Raw genomic sequence first — 23400 nt, 5'->3', positions numbered from 1 at the left:
CTGGAGGATTCGGAGTGTTGGGAGGCACTATCCCCAAGATCAAAATATAAAAATAGGTCTGAGGTCAGGGAACTGTACAGACCCCCAGAAGCTTTTCAGTTTTACAGCTGGAGATAGTCTCTTAAGTATATATAAATCGTCATTAGGATTCTGACAAAGAAGTGCACGATGGGATTGCTGCAGGGCAGACTCTTTGAATCTTATTCCTGATAAAAACCACTTCTGGCTGGCTGACAGGAGACAAGGCAAGTTCAAGGAAGGCATTAAAAACATCTTAAATCTATTGATGGCAGCAGAAGTGTTGGGATGAATAGTTTGGGATTAGGATGAAAATTTCTGAGTTCAGTCAGGGCAGAGAATTTGGCTCCAGCTGGCAATTCTGGGGAGAAATGTGTTTCTGAATATGGTCAGATTCAAATAATAATGCACAGAAACACTGTGAAACTTTCTCAGAGGGAATAGTTGATTTTTTCCCCTTCCTTCCCCCCATTCTCCCCAAGGAAAACCTCTGGTTGAAATATCTCTCTAACCAGGCAGGCTACCTATCAAAGAGCTCCCTAGCAGAGGCACCAGTGAGGAAGCAGGAGTGGGTTTCAGGACATTGATGGGCACCAGGACCCCCCCATGGCTGCTTCTCTTTGGCAGAGCAGAGGAGCAGTGTCTTTCCACAGCCTCACGTGCCCTGGGATGATAGAGAGTGAGGCACCTTTGGCTGCCTGGGGCCAAAATTTCCTTGCTGAACAAGGAAAGCCTCACTACTCATCTTTTCAAATCAACAAGCAATGAAGCTCCTTCCACACAAGGGCTGAGGGGAGGCTGAGGCAGACATGGTGCTTTTAGCCTTTTCCAGGCTGTGGCTCCAACCCAAAGATTTTGGGTGGCCTGTGGTTTTGCCACCATATTAGTGAGTGCCCAGTCGGCAGTGACATTCAGTTTCCCCAATTCTTCATCCCGCACGATTACATGAATGTTAAGAGTTTCTACATAAGAGTTGTGAAACTGAAGGGAGCATCCATGCCTGCCCACGGGTGCATGCACTGTCACAATGCACTGTGGGCAGTCTGACTGCTACAGCACAGGCTGTGGTAGCTCCTTCTGCAGGTACAAGAAAATTCAGTGGGAAGACTTTCCCTAATAATACAATAGAAATTGTGTTAATTTTCTTCCTAACTGATGGTCAGGGGAGTGACTGAATGACTGAAAGACGTGTGCTTTGTTTGAAAGGCTAGAGAAACTGGTACCTGAGCATACCTGCAATGGAGCATCAGCTCATGCCTCCCCAGCACTGTCCAGAGCCACATGATTTGAAGCTCCAGTAGGTTATTGCTCCTTGAGACCTCAGAGATAATGTGTTTTTTCCTATGATACATGGATAGTGCATCAATATGATTGAAATCTAGCTTGGCATTTTGCTGAGTGCAAATGAGAATGTCTCTGTTAAAGAAGGGTTCAGTGGGAGGGTGACAAAAGGACCTAGTGATCAGAGTTATCCTGTTCTGTGTTAGCAGTGAGAGTAGTTATCAGCATTTTGTTAGAGAAAAAAATAAATTGCAGCTTTTCTATCCAACCTAGAAATCTGCCCCAGCCTAATGCAAGCAGACAGGTTCAGTGCTACCTAAAATTATTTTGCCTTGTCAGTGAACTGTGGTGTTTGCCTGTTCATAAATACTGTGGACACCTTATTGTCTGCTCCACTGCCATCTGACACACAAAATTGAATCAAATACTCACAATATCCAACTTGTTGTCAGATATCAGATACTAAAATAAGCCTGCTTCTCTTTGTATTTTAGCTATCATGGTTCGTGATGTCAGACTCTGGGATCACGTTATGTTTGATGGGTCCCCCTGAGAAAGAACCCAAGTGATCTGAGATTTGTGCTGGTTTGAGTGAGACAGCAGTTGGTGGGCAGCAGATAATTGAAAGTTTGCAAGGCATTATACCTAGCTGTCAGCACAGCTCTGGATTTGCATAATTGTTCAAAACATCAATGAGAATTGTTACATTTAATTACATCTTATTTACAGGGGACTTGCTCCAATATTTGATTTATTGTCAAGCAATGGCACAGGCTGTCTAGGGAAACAGTTAAGTCAATATCACTGGAGGTATTTTAAAAATATGTAGGTGTGGCACTTAGGGACAGGGTTTAGTGGTGGACTTAGCAGAGTTGGGTTAATGGTTAACTCAGATCTTAAAGGTCTTTTCAAACTTAAACAATTTTATGATTCTGTATTTGAAAGAGTGTTAACTGAGGTACAAAACCCCTGAACCTGTAGAAGAACAGGAACCAGCACGTGAGAAAGCTCATTATAAATTTGCTGATAGTTATTTTCTTCTTTCAGAAGTACTTCACAATAAGATATCCTTAAAGAACTAGCAGTGACAACCATTTAAGCTTCCCACAAGGGCATGGCAACAGGAGTCACGAATTGTGAAGAGAACATAGACATGGCAGCAAATGTCTCACAGCTTTCTTGATTACTACAGAAGAAGCCAGGTGAGATTTTATTTCTGTTAAAGTTCCTTGGAAGTGTGAGGGCTTCTGTGCAGAACTAGCACAGGGACCTGTTGTATATTTACGGTGGCAAAATTTAAAACATACACAGAGGCCAGGAAGCTAAATTGCACAACAGGCTTCCTGTAATGGCTATCATCCTTAAAAATGCAGTCCACAGTGCTTTCCAATGCATGGCATTTTTACTAGTGCCTTTTCTTGGGAACATTATTCTTCATAAGTCACTATAGCCAAACACAGAACCCTTTGTTCCCATGGTCTGCTTTCATATAGGGTATATCCTGCTTTGTTCACTATTATGAATATTTGCATCAGTATTTGGATTTGTTCACACAAATGGTTGTGAAAGTGCTGCTTTATTCACATAAAACGTCTTCATGTGAAAAAAATAAATAAAAGGACTTTAACAAGAACATTAATCTTTTGCTACTCAGAATTCAATTTTCTGTTGGAGAGATATAATTCATTAGGTGCAGACACAATAATGCATGACTCAAGCAAGTGATTATTCCTTAAAAAGCTACCCAGAGAAGCAAGCTGTTCACCAACTCTCCATAGGCTCACCTGCAGCTCACTGAGAAAATTGATGGAGTTCAATGGGATTATGGGAATATGAAAAGCTAAATGTGTGTCTAAGTGTTGTCAGGATCAGGGCTGATGCACACATCCACCACTATCAGGAGCAGTTTTTGAATTATTAATGATAAGAAAATTTGGCTAAATTAATTGGATAATTTATTTGCAATGAATAATTCCAGTAGCTCTATTCCTGAATGTCTTCCTGCCCTTGAATAAAGCAGTTTGGAGGTGCTGCCTGCCTCTTGTTTCGAATGCAGTTAAAGCTTCAATTAGGCTTGCCTACATTGAAACCTGACATACCAGTTTCCTTCACGTATTTGTACAGACAGAGAAGCAAGTCTGTGTTTGGGTTGTATTTTTTCAGGGTTTGAAGTCTTGTTCAAAGATCTTGAAAGATTGAATGACTGAGGACATAGACTGAAATTCTGCCCTTCAGTTTATGTGCAAAATCAAAAACATGCAAAGTTTGGTAGTATCTGGGTTTCATCTGATAAGGCATACATTAAAGTATAAAAAGAAAGCCCAGAAATAGGAGACTTGTCAGTTTGAATGTTAGTTAAATAAGTACATAAGATAAACAGTTCAGTGAGGGTTATGTAGCTGAATTTTCAATCAGGATGCACAAAAAGCTGTTGCAACAGCATCTTCCATTACCAAAAACATGTAGAATTTGTTGCACAAAGTAGCAGACATAGTTTACAAAGGAAAATCTACCAGTTTTAACAAATCTTTATTTTCAAATTAAATATTATTAACCAACTCAGAGCACCAAAAATCCCCTTAACCATGAGCTCTTTTAAAAATCTAATATGCAGCAGGTTTTGACTGTTCATTAGTCACTTAATTAGCACTAAAACGTCTTTCTTTCCAAACTGTTTATTTCATACCTGCAAACAGGTACTGCATGGTACTAAATTTAGTTAAATGCATTCCTCTTTTTAGTTTTAATCTTAAAATTAATAATTACTGTTGCCATTCTGTAGAATACAATTGGATGAATAGCTGCCAGTTTGTGAAGTGTTTTTGCCACTTAATCTCCACATGTTACAATACACTGTTAGACTATTTAGCTTCCTTATAGTATTAAATTTGAATTAATTGGCCCAGAAATTCAAGGCAAACTAAGCTTTTGAAAAAAGGAAAGAAGCAATTGATGTTTAGGTGGACCAAAATGCTCACAGCCTGTATCTCTACTGAAGAGAGCTGCTGGGAAAAGGTGTATCAGGGACACAGGAGACAGGCAATAGGGCAGGAGCCAAATGCAGCAGCTCCCAGTGCCACTGTCTGAGGACAAAGCAGAACTGCCTGGAAGAATTGCTCTGGAGAGTGAGACAGGGTAAAGGTGGAGCTCTGACCTAATCAAGGAATAGATTTAAAGGGTATTTGGGAGGGAAGAGCTGGAAGCAAGAGAGAAGCAGTAAAGAAGGAATAGCTTTTAATGTAACTTGGAGTGTGTGTATGTATAGATAGATATAAATACATACATACAGGTATATATGTATGGCAGCGAATTTGTACTTTCTGGGGTTGTAAGGTGCAGCACTGAAGGCATAGACATTTTGTACTTTCCTTGCACAATCTTCACTTTTGTTTCTTGAGTGTGGTGTTGGAAGGAGCTGACAAACCAGGCCAAGTGATCCAGAGGGCGTGGTTGGTATCCACATGCAGCCTGAGAGCCGTGTGTAAATCCTGGGGTAGCCAGCTGCTAAAGCTCTGCTCCTTTCTACAGTGACACGGACAGGCTGCTTTGCTCACTATATTGTCACACAAGGTATGAAAAGGGAGGGCATGACATACTGCTGTCCCTTCCAAAAAATGGCATGTTTTACAAATCAGTGACCAAGAACAACAGTGAACACAAGAGATGGGGTGCTCTGAAAGGTCATAGCTTAGAGGTGGGTGAGGTGCACCTCCATGGGAAACATCAGTGAAGGACCCTCTGTTGTTACACCCCACTTCTGTGGAACACTGCGGACTCTTTAAAATGTGATGCATAATCTTACCTACAAATAAATAGTCACAAATTAAAGTTTCTTCCTAAGGTTTTTAAGGCCTTGCACAGGATTCAGGTTTTGGTCAGGAGAGAAGAGTTTCCTTTCATATCTACAGATATTGTATATGAAATTTAAGCACTACTGTTTATTGTGTTTTTTCACATGTGTAATTTATCTGGATTCTGCAGGTATATATTTTTTTTAACATTTGTCCTTTGGTGTTAATGTATTTTTTGTAGAATATGTGTAAATAGATATGAGCAAACTGTGTAAAAGTTATTCAGCTACCCAGTGAACCATGTAATCTGTTGATTCATAGAGACAACAGATAATAGAGTGAGATATTTGCTTTACACTGTCTGTATAGTATCTAGGCACAGAGTCAATTTGTGTCCTGTCGGGGCATGTTGTACCACACTATATTATCACTTTGAGGATAGGCAATTTGGGTAATGAATATGTGAGCTGGTGGGGGTGGAGAAGTAGCTCTGATATTATCTATGAAGTGGAAATGTTGAACCAAGGTTTTGGCTTCATCCTGGTTAATACAAAGCACTAACATCACAGACAAGCTCTTTTGCTATCTTGGAAACAGTATTGTTAATTAGCTTCTACCTTCACCTCTAGCATATAAAAATGAAAACAATGCACTAAACACTGACATTTTCTTTCTACAACAGGTATGACTAAAAATGCCATCCCTGTGAAAAAAGACAAAAATTAAATGGAAGTAAATGAGCATTTTGAGAACAGTTGAAAGAAAATAGTTGCTATTTATGCTTGATCCAAGGATCTGTTTGACCAGGTTGTGGTCATGCTCAGCTCCTGCAAGAGCCCATCACTGTAGCTCTGATCCAGCTGCCCCTGCCAGCCCTGGGGCAAACAGCTGTGCAAATGAGCAGGAGGTGCTGAGTATTGACAAACAGGCCACTCTCTGTCCACTCTCCCGAATCTGCTTCACAGCATCAGCTTTTTGTTTTCTTGTTAATCCTTCTCTTAACAGATGATCTTACAAGATGTTGGCATTTGCATGACTTTTCCAGGGAAGTATCCCCAGAAACCTGACAGGTATTTACAAAAGATAATTTGTGGAAGAGAGATGTTCCAGGGCTGTACTTCTTTCTCTACTCTAAATATCTTCCCTGATGTGCTGACAGTATATTGTGCAATTCAGGAAAATCTGTACTTGGTTCTATGTCAAGTGTCAGAATGGGTTTAACTGGGTTCCTCTAGACCTCTGCCCTGAATAATTTGCCCTTTTAGAATAGAAATGCAGGTTAATAGACTTAAATTGCTTCTCTCTGGTACTAGAACTACTGAGCTTGGCTGAAGATGGCTCCAGTATTGCTATGCAGTCAGGGTAACAGGTGAGTCTCACAGTCCAATATACAGGCGATCCAAATAAACCCACTAAACTTTATCCTATGTAATGGAGAAGCTAGACTCTGTCGAGCTGGGATTAGCTCCATCCATTTAGCTTTTCCCCATTTTCTGATCCTGCCATCATCACCTGGAGTCATTGCTGAGATTTGAAGCCTGCAGAGGGGAGTGGGAATGAGCTTTCCACCCACACTGTGGGTGACTGTCACATCAAGCAAATCTCCATACATCAGATATGAAGCCAAACAGCAAAGGCTTAAAAATGGAAAAGCTGGGTGAAACATATTAAAATATTTTTTCTTTCCTCACTAATGGTTGGTGATTTGTCCATAAGCAGTCATTTCACTCACATCTTGCTCAGGCTTCCTGATAAGGTCTGCTTCTGACAACTTGCTTGGCTTCACTTTGACAAAATTCATCTGGACTTAAATAGAAATTTTAATTGAATAAATAAAGACTGAAAGCAGTCCCAGAACCTCTCTTTCCTTCATCCCCACACCCATCACATGCACCCAGGCTATTTTAGCACCTCACTTTTCAGGTAAGGCTGGCCAGCCTGCCCCTGTGTCCAAGCCAGAGAGCTACCCCTCTGAAGGTAGCTGGGCGGACCCAAGAAGCACTTCTCTCCTTCTGCATGTCTGCCAAGTGCCACGGGCACCTGGGCCATGATGGGCAGTCACAGAAAAGGGAAGCCATGTGTTCAAAGCAATGCTTAGTCAGGATTCCTGCAGAGGTACAGAAGTGGGGGGTTTTTCCTCTAAGTAATGCTGTTTATCGTCTATGCTGAGAAGCCCTGGTGAAGGAAAAGGTCAGCATTTTAATATGTCTTGTACTGACACAAGAAAAAAACAGGCTGTATCTGTGTAGGGCCTGTTAGTGTTTGTGACACTCAGTAGGAGTTTTTCCCAAGACATCTCTCAGGCATGGTGCCAGGTGAGTTCAGCTTCCTTTATGCCTTAGAGTAGAATACACCCAGGAACAGAGCATGCAAGATGGTAGCTTTTGATTGCATTAGAAATGTTAATTCTCAATTTATAGCTGCTTATAAAGCATATTTCTTCAGCAGTACCTCATGCTGTTAGTTATTGCTAAAACATCTCTGGGAATGGCTTGGAGAGATGTTTGTTCTCAGATCCTGGTAATCTGTTGCAATTTGATAATGTACCTCCAGCTCCAAGCACGATGAGGCAACTTGATTCTCATTCATCAGCCACACAGCTCAATGCAAGCAGGGTCAGGGTGAGATTTTAACAGGACTGGATCACCTCCCTGATGGGAAGCAGCTTTTGCTACTCAACTGCTGTTCCCTATCTCCACCAATCTCAGTATTTGCAGTGGATGTTTGGGCCCAGTTTGAGCAGTTCTCTCAGGGCTTTCATTTAGGCCAGGAAATAACCCCTGAGTTGTCCTGAGTTCTGCTTGGTTTGGGGCCAACATATTCAAGCATTGTGCATGGAATAAATAAAATGGACTAGAGAAAGTTTATTACTCTTACTTAGGCTCATCTCTCTTTCTTGAAAGCAAAAGATGAAGGAGATGGACTGTGTATCTCAATTTTAATTGCACAAATTTTACTACTGGGGTGACTGCCCTGACTATGGAAGACCTTCTCCTGGTGGGGATTGGAACAGAACCCACTGTGCTCTCTGTTTCCTGTTTGGGAAGTTGTTGCTGCTTTACTTGCTATTGCAGAAAAGCCTAACAGAATGGTGAATTCCCCTGCCATCCCAGTACACAGATCTCGTGTGTATGGTATACACAAGAACACTCTGAAAGAGAAGTTAGAAAATGTCATGTGTACTGTGTACTATAAAAATTTCAGTTTATCTTGCATGTATTTTTAATGGCAGCCACTTTCCAGCTTCCTTTTGTTCGATACAAACAGCAGACTTGTTCTTGAAGTAAACACTGTTTTAGTCTTCTGGTTTTTCCCTTTTATTTCATTTCAGTTTAGTTTAGTTTAGAGCTTCTGCCTGAGCAGCCAGGGAATATATATAATAGGGCATGAATACATTCTTATAAGTATTAGAGCAAGTATGGAAACACAGAGCCCTTAGTGACCTTGCTAGTCCTCTGCTGATCACTTGTGTTTGTTGTTGTAGGAAGGCAAACATAAGTATAGAAGTGTTATTGAACAGAAAACCCTTCAAAAATTTCACCAGTCTTTTGTATTCAAGTCGCAGAGCAATAGGGGGCCGCCCTGCTCAGAAAGCATACTTATGTGAGTATTAAGAACTGGCTGAGATAAGAAGTAAAGCTTAAGAGACCTTCATCATTAGCTGCTAGTGGTGGAGATTAGTGATCCTACTACAGGATTACAGATGGAAAGAGTGCTAGTGTTGGTTAATTGTTCATTAATGCTTGTAAAATAAGATAGCACGTTAAACTTGCTATTGTCTGCTCTCTCAAAGTAAAGCAAAATTGGATCTGCTTGTCAATAGCTGTATTGATGTTAACAAGAACATATTTAACAGATCATTTTACAGTGTAAACTACTATCCAGCTCTTTCAACATTTAGTTAGACACTATTATCTTAATAAGAAATAATTTGTGTTTTAAATAATCTGTTCTCTATGTGTGCATATTTTATCCTTTTAATTAGCAATGCCTTCACCAGGGTGCTTTTAATATTTCAGAGTTTACATATGATTCTCAGGTGGAACATCACCTCCCTCTAGCCTCATGGATTTATTTTATTTACAACATCTTAAGAATTGCCACACTTTCCCACCAGTGCTTTTCTGTACCATTAGGGAATGGCAGCCACAGTCCAGGTAGCAGAATCCTTCTCTCAGGTGCAGCCCAGGATTATGCAAACTTCTGCCAGCAAAAACCTGTGAGCAGGATGTGCATCAAGGAGGATGAACAACGGCTTTGACTGTATGTCCTTAGGGGACTGCCCTGCCACCTGCAGCACGGCTGTGTGTGCTGCCCAGGGCTTGCCTTGTCCTCTCTCTTGGTGGGATGCTCAGCCCAGGCTGCAGACGAGAGCTCCTGAGGCTCGCACCGAGCCAAGCGGTGCTGTGCTGCTGTGTCTCCTTGCAGACAGGCCCGTTGTGCTGCCCCCCAGCCACTGCTGTGCCCCAGCAGGGAAGGAGGCAGGCAGCCCCTGTGCCCCAGCGAGGCACCAGCTCCCTCCTGCTCCTCTGCAGAAGCTGTGGCTGTGTGCACAGCGCAGGCACCTGCGGGACACACCTGCTGCTGGACTGGCCACGGTGGGACTGCTGCTCCTGGCAGCCGGGATATTTTCCTCCCACAGCCAAGTGGGTCCACAGGATTTCTGCAAAATGCACTGTGACAAAAAATGGTCTTTTGACAAGGACGTACTTGAAAAGAAAAACGAGACCCTCCCTTTCTATTAATACAAAATTAACTCCAAATGAAATGCTAATTCTGGAAACAGGAAAAAAATATTTTCAATGAGATGCATTTGAAGCATTAGTGTTTTCACCAAAAAAATATATTTTACAGGAAAAAATCTCAGTTGTTCAGGAAATAATGTATGTGTTTTGAAGGCATGTATTTTAAAGGCAGAAGAAAACTGCATCTTACAGGTTACTTCCCAGTAGCTGCTTGAGCATGAAAATAGAAGTCACTGCATCTTCACAGCAGACACACCCTAGGAGACTTGATCACACCCTCACCAGATTTTCCTGTGTATCTATAGTTGAAGGTAATGGTTAAAACCATTGTTGAAGAGTATTTGCTCTGCCCTGATTTTGGCTGCTTTGTTGGTCACTTGGCAGCAGTCAGAGGAGCCTGAAGCTTTAGCCTGAGCCAGATGCCACTGGCCCTGAGGGACTGATGCAGCATCCAGACACTGACAGGGTGCTGAGAAGTCCTGGCCAGGTCCCTTGCAGGCAGCAGGAGAGGTGCTTGGCTGTGTGAAAAGCTGCCATGCCCTGATAACTGGTCTGAGATGGGCTGCGTGTGTGGCAGAACAAACGCAAACACTTCTGCTGAGTGCCACTAGATAGGTATCTGCCCCAAAATGTCATCAGCTGATGTCAGAGACCACATAAAGCACCACACCAGGGTTCTGGTGGAGGGGTCACCCACGGCTTCCCATTGCCCATATCTGCAGCCTTGTCTGGCAAGGCAAACAAGCAGGGGCTGAACTCCAGACCTGTGTCTTGCCCCAGGGAGAAATTTGAATGCAACAACATCTCTGTCGGTGGATAAGAAGTGATAGCTCTGGTTAATTGCCTCAAAAGCGTTAACCAACAGCTCATTAGTCTTAAAGATACAAACTTGATAACCCTTTTTATGTGGCATGGAATGAGATGTGCATAAATAATTGCATGCTGAGACCTGCCACTGAGAGACATAAGATGTTGGTTTAAGACAAAGAAAAAGAAAACCTGACTGAAATATTTGGGAAGATGAGAAAGATTCAAGTCACAACCTCAGTTTGCCACACAAACCCAAGCCCAGCCTTTCTGTAATGACTGTTTTCAAGGGAGTAACAAATAATAGCTACCTTGTCTATGCTGAGACTTAACCCCAGTACAGAAAACCACCCTGCTCTTAATTTAGTACCCAAAGAGAGTGCTCATAAGAAATGTTGGAGCTTTCCTTGCTGTTTATTGAGTTTTCCTCTATTACAGTTTTAGGGTCCTTCTTCAATTGCTGCAGCTGTAAATTACCTTCTTAGCAAACTGCCTTGGATCAGATTTGGGTAGAACCTCTGGGTCTGACAGTAACCAGTTCAGACCATTCAGCAGTAGCATGACAGGCAATGAAAAATAAAGAAATCATTAGGATGGCTTTTTTATATTGATGGAAAGCTATGGATTTGGAGAACATCCCTCCTGTGATATTAAGGGATGGGTAAATAGGATACACCACTGCATGGTAGCTGTGGCTTCAAATCAAAGCACAAACAGCTGGACAGATGTGCATTCTAGGCAGATAATCTAAGGACAGCAGAGTGCTACATGAACATGTCCAGCTTGGAAACATGGCAAGGTACTTTCATTTGAATTTGAAGTGTACATTAAAATGTTATTATATGCAAGCACTGGGACTACAGCCCCTTATATTGAAGCAGTGGGATTGCAAATGATTAGAAGGGAAAAAAAAAGAAAAAAAGATTAATTCCTGGTAGAAATTTTCCAAACAGCTGCAGCTAACATATAAAATAGGTGCTAGAGTAACTGTGTGATGCTGGTAGAGACCTTCAGGAAGAAACTCTTTGTCTGCACCAAAAATAAGTGAACAACGAAGCCCCTCTGTGGCTAGATGAGAGAAAGCGTCTGAAGAGGGGTCTTGCCATTCATTCTACCTCATTACAGGTATCTGACTGATAGCAAAGCTGCATCTCAGTGCAGCAGCTCATTAGTAAGAGAAGACTCTGACATTAGTTCAGATGTTGATCGATGTGACTGGTAGTGTGAAGTCAGGATTTTGTTGTCAGATGGAGCTTTATCATCTGCATTGCAGCCTGGTGTTTTATAGTGGAGAATCAGTATAGGAAGAGTGTGTTAAACTGTTTGGGGGTTTAATACCTACCCAGCCATTTTCTTATGTTGCAGCTTCCTTTACCTACTGTGTCATAACAGGCCAGGTGAAAAGACCATGAAAAGGCAGAGCACATTTTCAGAGCTGCCTCCTAGAGCCCAGGGTCTGCTCAATGCCATGTGTTGCGTGACATGAGAGACAGAAAGTTAGATCATGGCACTGCCTGAAGTGCCAAAAACATGCCCACATGTCCATGCAGCCTGTGTCAGCCCAGCTCTCTGGTGGGACTAATATTGCTGTTATTATCCAGTCTTTTGACCTAATGCCTCATGACAGAAGGGAATAGTCTTGTGTATCTGTGTTCTATTGAAGCATTAATGGCAATTTGCAATTGTTCAGCATTAAAAGCCCATCAAGCATGATGTGGCCTTCCAGAGGGCTTTGTCCTTTGTGTGCTCTGGAGCTCCCTGCCCTGAGCACCTCTGCTCCCCCCTCTCACAGTGCTCTGCATGCTGCTCTGGGGGAACATGCCATCTGACTTCATGCAATGTTTTCCTTGGCAAGATCTTTTTCCAGCTCTCCCATTCTAAACAGTTGATGGTTTCCTGCAGCCCCTCAGACCTACACTTCAGTTTCTTGTACACTGCAATTGAGCTCCCTCTTCTCAACTTGTTATGAGCCAGCACATGATGGGTGAGCCCCCAGCACGCCTTGAGGTACCGCAAGAGGAACAGAGAAGTAAAGACAGCAGATCTACTTCTGCAAATTAGCAGCAAAGGCAGGCTCTGATGAGGAAGTTCTTTTGAGTGCCATAATTTTAACTGTTCGCTATGGAATAGTTCTTACATGGCATTTATATTTAAGTCACTTTATTATGTTATTCCAGCCATGTGAATTTACCAGCTCAGGCACAAGATCTATTCACCAATCCTTTCCCAAGGTGATGATAATGGACCCCCTCCCTTTTCCTCCTTCTTCCCTCAAATTATTATATTTTGCTTGCCTATCAAAATAAATCAGTCGTTTGGTAAATAAAATCTCGCAAGGTTTTAGTAGGCAGAATGACACAATTGTTGGCTTGGGTTTTTTTTACATTTTCTTGCCATTGTTCTCTGCAGAGTATTTCGTGCTCCTTGCTTAATTTTTGTGCGGTAACCATCTTATTGAATTTTGACACATGCCACTTTGATGCAACTCTGTCAATGCAACATCATTTTTCTTCTATGGAGAATTTGGACAGTATTTTCCAATTTTTTAAAATGAAACAAAAAAGGCAAACAAAAGGCATGCTTTAGATAAAATTTTTATTTTTGTGCCCCTAGTTTCAGAGTTATTCCTCAGGTTTTTGCACCCTGGAAATTTTAATCAAATAAAGCTCTTCTAAATGACATTTCATGGTGATGTTTGTACCCAGACCACCATGTCAGTGCTGGGCGCTGATGGGTGCCTGGGTTAAAAGGACCAAACTCAGTGTGAGAGAAAAGAGCAATGGCAGCTGGACAGGATACATGCTGCTCCTGGCCTCCTCAGGCCTTTAGCTACCTCAGGATCAACAAAAAGCATTTAACCACTTAACCATTGCCCACTCATGCTGCAGCATGTGAGGGGCTCTCTTTCAGACATATTTCAAAAGGAGCAGCATGAAACCTTATTTACTGCCAGCATTTCTGGGTGTCCTATGAACCACCCACCCTACAGCTTTTCCTGCAGGAGGATTTTTTTCTCCCCTTTGAGAAACAGCTTACCGCAATAGACCTTATTCCAACATTTGCCCCAAAGCGAGGACTCACTTGTGCATTTTGCAAATGTGTTGTTTTGGGCACCTTACCTGTTTCTTTTCTATTCAAAAATCAATATGACACTTGCAAAGCAGCTCTTTTCCCCACCTCCTTGCCACCTGTGTTGTCAGAGATGCTGAAAATCAAAAATAAAGCAATCAGTTATTTTAAGCCAAAGCTTAAAAGGGTATTAATTCAGTGGGATAAACTGCAGTTAAGAAACTTTCATCAAGCAAGCTGGGTTAGGTGGTTGAAAGAAAGAAAAAAACCTCTAGAAAACATACAGTAGGTAGTAGTTTATGTGTCAAGAAAACTGAGAGAAATTTTGACACTCTGATGTCTAGCAGATAGCACTTAAATCATTTTTCTCCAAACTTCAGTCATAAAACTTCAAAGAGTTTTAGCCATAATACAAATTTTTAGACTAAGAAGCGGTGTTTGAAGTTATTTTATAGGATTTTGCTGTAAGGGCTCCAATTGATTTGTAGTAAGATAAAAGAAGAAAACTTTATTTTCGAAGCTTTGTCGGAAAAAGCTTAGCTTCCATTGGCCGTTTTGCCAATATGCCTTGAGGGGATGATGATGTCGACACGGATATTATATGCCTATACGAACTGAACTGAGTTTACACCTCCTGCTGTTTGTGTTATGGTTAAAATCTGTCACAAAACTGGCAGTGATTTATTAAATGTTTAATGAAGTAAGACAAAAACTTCAAGAACTACAAACAGAAAAGTAGAACATCACATTAAAGTATAATAATATAGGTTACACTTCTGATTTTTTCATATTTCTTTTGCTAAAAATGTGAAAAACACAATTAGAAATCAAGGCAGTATCAAAAGATTATGGGGTGTCACAGATCAGTCTACCAAAGGTTGTGCTTCGCTTGTTCACTTTTTTCTTTCTAAACAGAGGAATGAAAAAAAGAATATGAAATAACAGTACGCTCACAAAAAAAACAACAAACCGACACAAAGCAAAACTCAAGCTGGCAAATGGAGTATCAAGTCTCAGCCACAGAAAATTTTCCCTGTATTCAGAAGAGCAATAATAAATGTCATTCAGTGCAATTTCACTATTGCTTCATGTCCCAGTTAGAAGAATATTTTGCACCACACGTTTTAATGATGCTTTTCTAATAAACTGGTTTTAATTTTGACTAATGAACTTGACTGAAATTGTTATTCATGTAAAAAAGTAATTGTTCAATGCAGGAATTTACATTATTTTCCAATAGCTTTCAGAAATTATCATTACTCCTGATACAGCTTTATGTTTTCCATGTTATAATAAAAGACAATATTTGTATAAGCCTCCCACCCCTCAGTGTGGCGACTGTTAAAGCTCAGTAAGTGAATTCCTGCACTTCTTGGCAGAGATTATTTACATTTCTTTGTATAACAGAGACTAAGTCTATACTTTAGGTTTAATTATTTTTATTGTAAAATGTAATTCCTGTTATTTGATTTGCCTGATTATTTATGTACATCCTGAACTAAAAATTCATTAAACACAGCAGGAGGGGGTTTAAGAGTACAAATTTATGTTTATTCTGTTACTTAACTCAAAGGACATCAGCCATCAGTGCATCCATACCAACATGGTGATTCACTGAGGGATATATGGGGAGCCTTGTGGGGCTGCTATGCCTCATGAGCTCCCTAACCCAGAGGGTTAGAGCTGATCCATAGGCTTCCTCCTTCTCCCTTTTCCTCAGTGACATTTTCACATCCAACATTTTCTGTCTCTGGGAAAGCCAGCAGAGCCGCAGAAAGCAGAACTGCTTTCCAAGTCCACCTTGTGGTCTGCTTTCCAGAAGGGTCTGTCCTGCTCTGTTCCAGTTTCACCTTTCATTCCTCCAGGGTACCGGGGTAACCCCTGGCCAGCTGGCCCTGGCAGAGCAAGCAGCCAGCTCTGAGTCACTTGCTTTACATTTCTGTGTTCCACAGAGGGAGCATTAATTTGTTAAATAAAGAAGGTTTTCACACAGTGGAGATAAGCACAACCACCAATGTCATTGACAGACTCTTCCTATCATGAATGACTCGACCTTTCTCCCCTTCTCACCCTTTGCAGCAGCCCAGAATTCAGGTCTGTTTGCAGGAGTTTTGGCTCTGCTGCTGTACTGAAAGTCCCAGGTTTTAAACTGCATTGTCTCCTTTGGAGCATTGATAACCAAATTAATAGCAACAAACCCAGAAATTTCAATAACAACAATAACAACAACAACAATAACAACACCACCACCACCACCACCACCAATAATAATAATAATAATAATAATAATAATAATAATAATAATAATAATAATAATAGTACCCCAAAATAAATTCCAAGAGGCAATTCTTTAATTCTTGCACTGCTTTGCTTATTTCATGATTGTTGGGTGAAGGGCTGGGTGGCATTTTGCCTACAAGTGCTCAGCAGCCTGAGCGTGGTCACAGAGGAGAGCCATGTTTTGAGCTACTTATCAGGTAAATTTAGATGTAGGGAAAAAAATGTTGTAGTTGTTCATTTTTGCCCTCACTACTGGATGTCACTGCCTATGGCTAGGGCAGAAAGATTCAAGGTTGCCATAATGCAGCACACCAAAAATAAAGGTGAATGACATTGGAGATATCCTTAATCCCTGGCCTTATATAAATTAATCTAGTGGGATTTTTAAACAGGTGTATTTTTTCAGCTAGTTTTTAATCAAGTGAGTCTCATATTCCCTGTAATATATAAATGATCACAAAATAACTTATACTTTTTTTTTTTTTTTTTACTTTTGCTTAAAGAGCAAGACATAAATACTAGCTGCACATTTTTGCTATCAAGTCTGAATTTTTTTAGCCAGCTATGTTTTGTCAGAGGTTTTCCAGCACATAAAACAGGTCCATGGCAATTGGCTCCAGGTGACTATTCTTTCTATTTTTTTCCCCCCACATGTGTTTGTCTTATATTAGCTTGCTCATTTCCCCAGTTCCAGTCCTATATTTCTGGCAAGCAAGCTACACCTGTCTCTCTGGGACTCTCCTTAAGGGGCCCTTGAGGAGAAAGAAGTGCAGTGTTTCAGACTTTATTTCCATAATTTAAATGGATTTTAAAAAATATTGATAAATGCTTCCTTTGCTTCCCCTGGTCTAAACATTTGAAAAAATATATGTGTTTGTAGAAGCTAAGGATGAAAGAAAAGAAGCTAAGGATGAAATGAAAGAAGCTACAGATGAAATGTATGGAAGAGGGTTTCTGGACCTCTCGCGGGCAGCAGGGGTTTGCAGAAGGTAGTGTCAACTTCCTCATGTTTCTGAGCTTTTTCCTTCATGTTTCTGAGCTTCTGGGCTGTCCATTTTGTAACCCTGAACCTCTCCAGACTACCACAGAAAATAAAAACTGTCTTCAATTTGTCTTCAGTCTCGTAGAAATCAACATGGAGAGTCTTGCACTCCTCTTGCAAAAGAAAAATGTGGCACCTGCTTCTATTAAAAATACACACCTTTAAAAAGAAAATAAATTAAAGGACAAGCTTGACCGCGGGGCAGGCAGTTGTGTGTGCTGAGAGGCCGTGGAAACCTTAACCCCAGCCTGGTCTGACAGCAGGGCAGCTTGTGTCTGGCCGGGCCTTAAAATACGGGCTCCGGCTCCAGCGCCGCTGCCTCCCTGCCCTCAGCCCTCGGCCCCGGCCGCGCAAACGCTCCGGGCCGGGCCGGCGGTGTACAGCGCTCCTGGGCTCCGCTTAATCCATGGGACATCTAGCGGCGGGCTCCCAAATAGCGCCGGCAGCCGCACCCCCGGGATGCGCAGGATGGCCCGGGCTCGCAGGGCTCGGTGATGTCTCGGAGCACGGCTCGGTGGCCGCTCCGGCACGGGGGATCAAACCTCAGCCTCTGTCGGGCTGGACTCAGCACGGCTCTCCTCCTCCTCCTCCTCCTCCTCCTCCTCCTCCTCACACGGGAATGGGGTGGGAGCTTGGATGCACAGGTGAGCTACCAAAAATGCAAACAGGCGTCACTTCTACCCAGGCACTGACACAGCCGCCAAAATTACAGGGGATGAAGGCACACGACATGTCTCATAAGGGGAAAAATAACATCAGGAACACTTGAAAGAACTCCAAAAAATATGTGATGTTAAAATAAAAAGTCATCAGGGGGTTTGGACTTTAAGCTGAGCATTTTGTTTAGAAGGATTTGTTTGGGGAGCAGTTGTTTTACTGGGCTCTTTATGGAAAGCAAGTTCCACCACTAATGTATGTGGGGAGTCACAGACACTTTGATAGTATCCTATCTGGCCTATTAATGACTTCAGTCCTGCTTTTATAGTGTGTACTTCAGGTATTCATTTTTAAGGAACATAAAATTATAATGGGGCAGGAAATATCATAGGTTTCCTATCAATGTAACCCTGTAGAAATTTCAAATGGGAGTGTATTTACCCAAACTATTCTGCAAGGGGGACCTCCACTGCTGTAGCCTACATTTCTTGTGCATCTCCAGCTCCCAGACACTCTGAGGTTTAGATGTGCAAGGTGTTCAGTCCCAGCCCATCTTTATAAAATAACAGCAAACTTGTCCCTTGGCATTCAGCTTTGCTCAAAATTCAGTTCCCAAAAAGAGAAGTTCCTGTTTATTAGAAATGGATTTCCAAATCCACAAACTCACACTTCTCCCCTTGACTTTTGTACAACTACAGACAGGAGAGCCCTGTTGGTCGGAGCATGGTGCCAATAATGCCAAGGTCACAGGTTTGATACCCATATGGGCCATTCACAAGGTCTGGACTTGATGGTCCTTCTGGGTTCCTTCCAACTCAGCTTATTCTGTGATCCTGTGTCCATTAGCAGGTTAATGGGGTAGCAACAATTTAAATTCCAAAGGTTGTAATGGATTTGTTTCAGCATGAAATGTAACTGAGTGTTAAATCTCATCTCTCTATGCCAGGATACCCGAGTGCATCATGCTAATTATTGCTAAAAGAGCTGCCCTGTGTCTCCTGATTAACAAACAGACAATTCCTCCAACAGAGCAGCTTTCCTCTGGGAGTTGTTGGGGCACGTTGGCCACACAAAACTCCAAAAGCTGAGCTCAGCAGAGACAGACCCAGAGGTAGACCTGGATGGGCTGTGGGATCCCAGAGCTGACTCCTTTGAAATGGACGCTGATTTGTAAAGAGGTACATTCCATGTCTTTTAAATGAAAAGATTCAGAGTACTCTTCCCTTCAGGTAAACTGTAGGACATTTGCTGCCCTTCCTGATAAGGGGTGTAGCTACATTATTTTACTTTGTAAGAGATTTTCATAGAAATCACCCTTTTGGCCTGGTAAAGAGTTACACCTCCGTGTGGTATTATGGCACAAGAAGAGGATGGGCTTGGAAAAGACACAATGTGGTTTCCCATGCACTAACATTGTGCAGAGTCTGTCTTCTGCAGGATTTACTTGCGAACCTCCCTCTGTTGGCTCCCTGGCTGTCACTGCACCCTGCTCTGCAGAGCACTCATTTCTGCACAGGTACCTGCCCCTCCTGTGCTGGTGTCACCCTTGAGGGGCCTCCACTGCTGTCTGTGGGCTCGAGGGCTTCATAGTGCTCCTTGCCTGAGACACAGGTAGAAGGGGGCTCCTTTCTTCCCCACATCAGTCCTGGCAAATTGCTTGCACCCGGAAAGATCTGGACTGGTACAAGAAAATAGGATTTTTAATAAAAATTAGCATCCTCTACGAAAAAGATTTACCCCATGCCAAATATTCTTACTGGGTATGCATACTGTAAATTACTGTTATACTGTGAATATAAATACTTACATGCACACCCTGCTTTTTCACCCCTGCTGGAAAAACCCCCTAAGCCTTCCAAGAGCTAAGGGAGGACTGGCAAAGGCAGAAACCGGTTCCAAAACTATGCAAAAATGCTTTGTGACTTTCCTACCGGCACCCAGGTGGCACTCAGAGCCAGCCCTGCTCCACCTCTGGCAAGGCACATACATCCAGTCAAAAGTGTGTGAGGATGTCTCCATCAGTTTCATTAAACCTCAGTTAATGCAATAACACAGAAGGGCTTATTCTTCTGCAGTTACAGATATTGATAACAAATTCTGAAACCTCAAATGCTTTCATGGTGCATAACTGTCTATTTCCAGCCAGCTGTAGTTACAATCCTGGTAACAATGTCAAACCCACAGGCAGAAAGCATTGACTGATGATTTAAGTCAATATACATGACATTAATGAAGGTATTGGATAGATTTTCTAAGGGAAGCAGTGAGTTTTTCACATTTTTTTAGGGTTCTGGTTAATCTTATGTTTTCCCTGGATTCAGGGGCATCAGTTTGAAATTCCATAACTTGCAATAAACATATTCTACAGTGCCTTGAAAACTTACACAAGATGCACTTTTCTATGAGGAGCATTTTGTTCTTCCTGTAGGCTTTTATCTGGCTAAATCTGCTCAATATATTAATTAAATATAAACTTCAAAGCTGATCTTGAGGTGTTCATCGACCGACAATAGCTGATGCTCAAGTATCCTTACTTAAATGCATTGTTCTTGTTCCTTTGTAGCACAATACACAACCAAAAGGGATTCATAACTAATCTTCTTAATATTATCTCTAATACATTTGTGCTTAATTAATTTATCGAATTATCATCTGTCTGTTTTAAACAATTTATGTATAAAATCACAACTTGTGTACAACTTTTCTCCCATGAAATCCAGCTGGAAACAATGGCCTTTGGGGAGTTAGTCCAAGACTGCATTTCTCCCTTTTTGTTGGGCAGCTCATTGCTCACTGTCTCCATAAGCTGTTGGAGCTGCACTGTGTTTCAGAGGCAATCTCCTATGCACAGCTCATTCAGTCAGCCCAGAGCATTGGAGGACAGCAGTGCACAGCAGGGCTGCATCCCCCAGGTTAACCCCAGAGCTGGGTACTGCACAGCCACCTCTGTGCAGGACTGGGCACGGGATGGAGCATGGCAGCTGGACTGCATGCAGGCCACTGGAACGACCACAACTTCTTATTTGCATCCCTTCTGTGATCAGGGTCTCTCTGTCTTGATGGGGTCTCTCTGTCTCCATTGACTATTAAGGGAACTTTAATTGCTATTTTAGACCAAGTGTTGCAGTGAGATGAATTCCCCCCTGTGTTATGAGCATGAGAACTCATTCCAAGGGTGGGAGCTAGCAGACAGCAGCTCCTCTGCAGCAATTGCCTGCATCCATGCTCAAACCCTCAGTAAATGCAAGGTACCTCACTCCTCAGAGGAAGTTCACTTTGCATGTACCACAGTAAGAACTTGTACACATATAATTACTGCCACTGCACTGTAAAATTATCCCCTAGCTGTCTCTTGGTATCTTATTTAGGTGCCCATACCTTTAATCTCGGTGTCTCCTGGCTCCCAGTTTTGCTAATACACTGCCTCTTTTGCCTGCCACAGCTCACTGAGGCCGTGTACAGGTGTTAGATCCACCTGCATGAACAGCCTGAGGCTTCAGCCTTATCAAGTACAGAAAAACCTGATCCCTGCCTTTGCAATCCTCCACTCTAAATTCCTGCTGACAGTCACCTGCTCTCTGAACTTCCAGTTACAGGTTGGAACTAAAGCCTGCTGATGCTGTGGGAGTCCTTGCATTGATTTCCATGAGCTCTGGATCACTGTTTCCTGTCAGCCACATACGTAGACAAATACCTGAGCACCTTCACCTAAGTAGCTCAGACAATCAGAGTACCATTGCATTTAGAGATGCGTTAAAAAGAAGGACATTGAGAGACATTATTTATTCTAATTCATTATTAAAAACAAACCAACACCTTGTATGCAATTGGAAAGGGCTCAGGAGATATCTGTTTACCATTTTTCTCCTGGTAACATCATCTCCACAGAAATAACTAAATCACCTTCACATTCCTTCCAGTGAAGCCATTAAGCCTAGAAACATGCTGGTTTGGGCAATACAGAAATCAAAGTGGTAGCACAGCATAGAAGATCTGTGTTAAAGAACAAAAATCCACAGGCTGCTTCAAATATCAACAAGGAACCCTGAAATTTTCTATCAATTTCTTTTCATGGCCTTGTGACATTTTCAACTAAAAACTATATTGCTTAACATCAAGGCACTTTGAGAGAGCTTCAGTTGGAAAAGGTAATTTTTGAGTGAGACTCAGCAGAAAAAGGTAATTTTTCAGAGAGGTTCACTGGAAAAAGGTAATTTCAGAACCAATTGCTGCATTCTTTTGCTGTTATTTTGTCTCTTTTCTAAGTAGCCCTAATGTCATTCATGGGCACACTATGTCAATACATCAGTACTGGCTAAGTCGTTTGTGCAAAGTAAGTTTACAGAAACTGTAGCTTTAGGCTATGTTATTCCAGGACTGTGAAGATCAAACAATGCAATTTCACTTGGAAGTTTCATCAATTTTGCATCAATGTTGATGCCAGAGCAGGAGACCTGCTCGCAGAATCATAATTTCATCCTGCTAAAACTTTTGTTTTTGATAGAGAATCTAATTTCAAATGATAGGTTATGCAGTATACCATTTATTCATAATACCAGTCTACCAGAGCCATATTGCTTTGCTATAAATTGAGGCAAAGGTAGAGAGGGATTTTTAATAGCTGATCTGAACCACATCAATTTATACTGGTTTGGGATATGAAGGGCAAAAAACCCAGTTTTTGAATGCAGGTGTTATTATGTGTTATTTGTACAAGTGGAAGAACAAGAACAACAGAAAGCCCAGAGCTTTCATCTGCTTATTTTCTGAAAGCTTTGCAAAGGGAGTAATGTATTTCAGCTTTAATGGCTTGAAATAAAAATCTCTGAAAATTATTGGGCCCCTCATACATGTATCCTTTGATTGTAGCTCTACAGAGAAATGAAGCAAGTCTTGCGATGAGAGACACAAAAGTTGATGTGCACATGAAGAAATAATAAAAAGCCTCCCATTTTAAAGTAAAATAGCAAGAATGACAGTCAAAGAGTTAATTCCAATTTATCTGTTATGCCTGCATATATGCTGAATATCAGATTTTCATTCATTTCCTCTTTGCTGCTTAAATACTCAGAAGAGAGTATCCAGTGTTCAGCATGTGGACTGGGATTGTGCTGGGATCCTGTACACAGCATCCACCTTTGGCACTTCTGTGGGGAGATTTGTTGTGGCAGGAACCCAAAGGACAGGGGCTTTCTTCAGCTTTAAACTGATCATCTTTCCAAACCTCTGCAATGGCTTCCTGCAGGAACAGGCTCAGGTACATCCCTCACCTCAGCAGCCCCACACAAGGCAGTAAACCACTCCCTCCCTGCTGAGGAGCCTCTCAGAACTGGGCTGAGAGGGACAAATCCACTCCAAAGCCTCACACTTCATTTAGAAATTATTGGTTCTGTATCTGCTCTATCAGGTGCACACACCGTTGTGACAGTGGTTTCCTGGAGGCCCATAAACACAGGAATCTATCAGGATACAGTATTGTAGTTGTTCTAACCCATTTTTGGAAGTTCAGCCTAACTAAAGGCCATATTCATTAAAAAGTTATGTAGCATTTATAGATTTCTTTTTTTTTTCTTTTCTTTTTTTAACTACCCAGAAACAGTGGATGAACTTTTCAAAGTAAAGTATACACTTTTCCAATCCATTACACTTCTTTTTTCCCTGAGCGCCAGCAGCTACCTTTCTGCCACGCTCCCAGGGATACACAGGGCAA

General features: G+C 41.8%; 1 long non-coding RNA gene across 1 annotated transcript in view; it reads left to right on the top strand.

Moving 5' to 3' along the window:
• Nucleotides 1-2350: 2350 nt before the first annotated feature.
• Nucleotides 2351-23400, top strand: part of LOC113458628 (uncharacterized) — a 55954-nt gene continuing 34904 nt past the window's right edge. Inside the window, exon 1 of the long non-coding RNA XR_012581201.1 lies at nt 2351-2501. This is a non-coding gene — a long non-coding RNA (uncharacterized LOC113458628). The remainder of the gene's footprint in view (nt 2502-23400) is intronic.

Source organism: Zonotrichia albicollis, chromosome 8 (genome assembly GCF_047830755.1).
Source record: "Zonotrichia albicollis isolate bZonAlb1 chromosome 8, bZonAlb1.hap1, whole genome shotgun sequence".
Classification (NCBI taxonomy): domain Eukaryota; kingdom Metazoa; phylum Chordata; class Aves; order Passeriformes; family Passerellidae; genus Zonotrichia; species Zonotrichia albicollis.
This window is presented reverse-complemented; position numbering and strand designations above follow the sequence as displayed.